Source organism: Euphorbia lathyris, chromosome 2 (genome assembly GCF_963576675.1).
Source record: "Euphorbia lathyris chromosome 2, ddEupLath1.1, whole genome shotgun sequence".
NCBI classification, from domain to species: Eukaryota; Viridiplantae; Streptophyta; class Magnoliopsida; order Malpighiales; family Euphorbiaceae; genus Euphorbia; species Euphorbia lathyris.
Window position 1 is genome coordinate 33,945,256 of NC_088911.1, and position 5,000 is coordinate 33,950,255.

Sequence of the window (5,000 nt, forward strand, 5' to 3'; positions counted from 1 at the left end):
CCATTATTTCTTCTAAAAGAGATATTTATGCATGATTAATGTGGAATTAATGATAATTAATGCAGGGGTGAATATGCAAATAATGAGGAAAAGGAAGGAGTTTCTAGCATTATGCCACACCACGTGGACCATGGCGAGATACGCCATAACGAGATACGCCCGATGAGAGCGAGTAGTGGAGACCCACCATAGCTCTCAAGGAGAGCGTACATACGCCTTGACGGATCAAAGAATACGAAAAGGCGCCTTTATTACCATCCATGAATGGGAATAAATACAATTAAATGGCAATTAATAGCCATTAAAAGGGAATAAAGACTTGACTGTTCGAATACCTCAACTCTGAGGGTTTCAATGCTAAATGCTGGGATTAATGGAGAATTGATAGCAATAAAAGATGAGTAATGACATGACTCTTCACCTGCTTCCCCATTAATGCTGAAGGTTACAGAAACCTATATAAATACCCCAGCTTCCTAGGATCAAAGGTACACTTACTGATTCTCTACTTTTGTGCTTACAGTTTATTCTCAGAAATATTACTGACTTTGGCATCGGAGTGTCCCCGGCCGATCCCAACGGCGCCTCACAGGGAAGTGCTCCGATCAAGGATTTTTCCACAAGTTATCAATTGGTGCGGTGAACGTGGATCTCTAACAAACAGAAGATCACAAAATCTTGATTGTATAGAGTTTCACAAAGAACAAAACAATGGAGTCAACAGAATAGAAATCACAATCTCAAACTTTGGCTCAATCAGTACAACAAATCTATCCAAATATACAGTTCTCCATATATTGGTGGGAAAGAGTTTTCTACATTAAATCTGGAATTTTATGATGAAAAAGATAAGTTTCCTCCCCTTTCTTATTCCATTTTTAATTAAAGAAAATTGAGATCCTTCACTCTTATAAAGTGCTATGAATATCATTACATGTTATTATGATAAATCTAATAAACTGTGAAAGATGAAGTCATAAACACAAATCTTTCATTAAATCTTGCATGCTTACTATGCCCTCATATTTTTATGCATGACAAGTATAATATGATATTATTATTGAATTAGTACAAACGCATGAATAAGACCCGTAATCTTGGGATTTACAAAAAAAATCATCCATTCAATGTGATTTTGTCATTTGATATTAAAATAGCATAAAAGGGCTCATGTAATTACAAATGATTTAGATCTGGTCGGTCTTTTGGATGAACATGCATATAACTATAAGAAGAAATTACAAAAAAATCATATTTGGTTTTTTGTACAATTCACCATCTATATATGGCTTTTCTCCTATATAGTACTTTTAATATCAGAAATTCATATTTTTGAATATTGTTTTGTCAAACAGTTATTTCATTCCCTTTTTTTACAAGGATGTGTCTATTCATATAAAAACTGTTTATTTGACATTGTTAGAATTTCTGTTACCAACACAAGAGACTTGAAAATATTGAGTCTATTTGTAATTATCCTGTAATTGTTCCTAACTATTAAGGTCATTATGGGTTGATGAATTACCAAATTGGATAAACAAAACTTTCATGTCCTGAGCTAACTACAAAATAGTGCAAGTGTCGGTTTCGGATCAGAACATTAATTTATGCGAAATTCTTAAGATATACATGAGAATTCCTTAAAAATTGGAGGATTGTATGTGAAGGTAGGTGAGAGTAGATTTTGAGTAATTTTCCTTACACTCCAAATTGGAGGAGAATCATGGTACATGTATTTTTCTTCCAAAATTACCCTTTCTCTTTTATTTTATTCGTACAAATGAAATAATATAAGAGTAATTTTATATATAACTATATTATTAAATCATCACTTACCTTTCTTTAATTACACTTCATTCAAATGAGGCTTTAATGATATCTGAATGCCATTAATTTATGGATGCACAATATTAATTGCAAGTAAATAGCAACTATGTAAGATATCTTACCCAATATAGAATGTCATAACTTTTATGACGTTTAAAATAAATATGCTATCTTGGATATTAATGTGCATTGAAATACAAAAGGACATTATTCTTAAACCATTCTCATTATGGTTATTTATTAAGAATTCATTGTGATATTCATGTGCAGTAGCAATCTTTATGGTTATGACCGTTATACGTGATATTATTATTAAAACAAGCACGATTAAAATTCTATTATGAATTTGTTTGACATATAATATTTACTCGGTTTTATCCTTTGACTAACTTCATTCTAGAGTCACCAACGCGAAGGAATTATTAAGTTGATTCCAAGATGAATTAAAAATTCCATAAAGAGAATTGCATCATACATGATATTTGCCAACAAGGCAAATGCAAACATTCTTTTGCTATGAAGTATGTTCCATGGATCAAGCCATTGATCCCCAAGGTAAGTGAATATAGCTTTTATGACTTACCACAATCTTTTAATAATGGACAGAGTATGCCCCACTTCTGGAGTTCTTTCAGTGCTAACCCACAGGTACAAGGGAGTGGCTAATACTACAACCAGTGCAAACACTGATATGAAAAATAAAGCTCAATCCAAAGAAGTGTATATGCAGAGTCACTTCAGAAAAATTCCTTGACTATGTCATTGGCCAAAAAGGAGTTAGAGAAAATCCAGATAAAATAAAAGCCTTGCGAGGAAAAAGGTGAAAAGAGCGCCTAAATAAAAGCCATGCGAGGAAAAAGGTGAAAAGAGCGCCTAAATGAAAACCCCACAATGGGTGAGAAAGATCCAGAGGTTGAACGGGCGGATCATCATACTAGAAAGATTGTCAACAAGCATATCAAGGTATAAAACAATTCCTAGCAGAACCACCCTTGATGAGCAGACCAATCTGAAGGGGAGACCTGCATTTGTATCAATCTGTCATGGATAAAGCTATATGCACCGTGGTTATTCAAGAAGAAGAAGGTCAGCAGTTCTCCATCTATTATATTAGCAAAATGTTGAAGGATGCGGAGACAAGATATTCGAAGCTAGATAAAATGGCTCCCACGGTTGTGACAACATCCATCCGCGTTAAACCATAGCTCCAAGTATAACCTCAACATGATCGATATCAAGATCAAGAGCCGGATTTACCATCACGATTCAACATTGAACACACGGATGATGAGATTGAAAGACGAGGGCATACCGCTCTAGATAGACAAGAGAACAATGCAGAAAGATATGCCATCCAGTTAATAGGAATTCGCCATTCACAGCACAGATCTTGAGGTACGAGGCGGACAGAATGTTTAAAGCTTCCAACTTGCCATAATATAAAGGAGAAGAGTCAATATAAACGGGACATTACATATCCCGAACCCAAAGGAGGGGAGCATGTAACCGTTGGAAGAAACGCCAAAGCGTACTACAGGTTGGCCACCACACTGAAGCTTGCTGGGAGCTGGCAAACTAGATAGCTTTGTCCAGAATAACAAATAACAAGATGACAAGCAGAAGACAGATCCCAAAAATAAATTCAAAAGTGTCATTAATGTCATAGCAGATGGACCAGTGTATCAGCCACCCGTGGAAAAAGCAAAAATATCCGCTCTGGATAAAACATCCCTCCATTGCTCCTTTTGCAGAAACAGGTCCAGTAATCTCTCCACATGCAGATGCATTGGTAGTAACAATGGCAATTCAAGGATGGGAGATAAAATAAAGCGAGTAAAGACATGGGCAGTTCTCGCAATGTCATCACCAAAGGTGCATTCGCCAAACTAAAGGTTGATCCGATCCAAATAGAAACAACCATTGTTGACATCATTGGAGTGACGGGTCACACTATCCAGACCAAGGGCCAGAGGTTGCAGCCCTAATTTCCATCCGTCGTCTGACAATGTACATTCCCACCAGCAAAGGAGGAGTAATGATTAGCGGGAACCAAAAGGTGGCTAAAGAGACTTATACTCGGCATCACTATCAATCCGCCCACAATCCAAAGAGGACGAAGGTGAGAAATATTAACTTGTCACTACAGCTTTGGGCGACACAGAAACGCTCCTTATTGCTGATGGAAAGCGGGTGCGGATCGCCAAAGGATTAAAACTTGAGATCAAAGAGGATGTTAAAAAAGTTCTCATTGAGTCTGAAAGCGTATTTACATAGGAGAATGAGATCCCCACAGGAGTAAGCCCAGATGTGATTACTCATAAGTTAAACATCATTGAGGATGCGGTTCTAGTTGCTCAGAAAAGACGGAACCATGGGCCTAAAAATCAGTATTTTTACATATTCTTATATGTGCATTAAACTGTTATAGTATCCTATATTTTATAATTTATTCTTTCTCGCCATACTTCTTATATTCATTTGCCTAGCTTTTATTCCTGATATACGCCCAGTGGCTGGCGAATGAAAAGTTCCACAGACGGATCAATTACCTCAAAGATAGGACAATTGATCCCCATCACGGGCGGATCCCTTTTCCACAAAGATAAGAAGCACAGACCCTCAGGATCTTTCAAATGAGCTCAACTCTCTCCTCAAAGACAGGAACAATATTGGTCACCATCAAAAGCGGGTTAAAATTATCTCAAACATGAGAAAATTACACCCTAAACTTTCTCCTCAAAGATAGGAGAACAATAATCTCAGCGGCGGATTGTCTACCTCAAAGATAGGAAACGATTGATCATCGTCAGAGACAGAGTTAAAACATTTCTCAGACGTGAGAACTTTACACTCTCAAATACTCTTCCCAAAGAAGAGTCTCAAGACCTGGCGGCGGATCGATTCACCTCAAAGATAGGAAGCAAATCGATCGCCTAAGGCAGCTTAACTTCCTCACCAGGAATAAAAGCTTCTAACCTTCACAAAGGTTCACACATTGGGGTATGGCTGGCCACCTACCCTAAATAATTAGAGAAATCCTAAACCAGATTCTAGAAAATTACTTGCTAAAAGATATAATGCATTAGTAAAAATAGTTCTGGAAAGCAAAGGGTTCATCCAACTAATGAAGCCTCGTCTTCATCTCCAAATAATGAAGCCTCGTCTTCATCCAA

General features: G+C 36.9%; 1 pseudogene; it reads left to right on the plus strand.

The window, feature by feature from the left end:
• The window catches only part of LOC136216821 (photosystem I P700 chlorophyll a apoprotein A1-like), a 7,972-nt pseudogene that overhangs the window by 932 nt on the left and 2,040 nt on the right, over positions 1-5,000 (plus strand).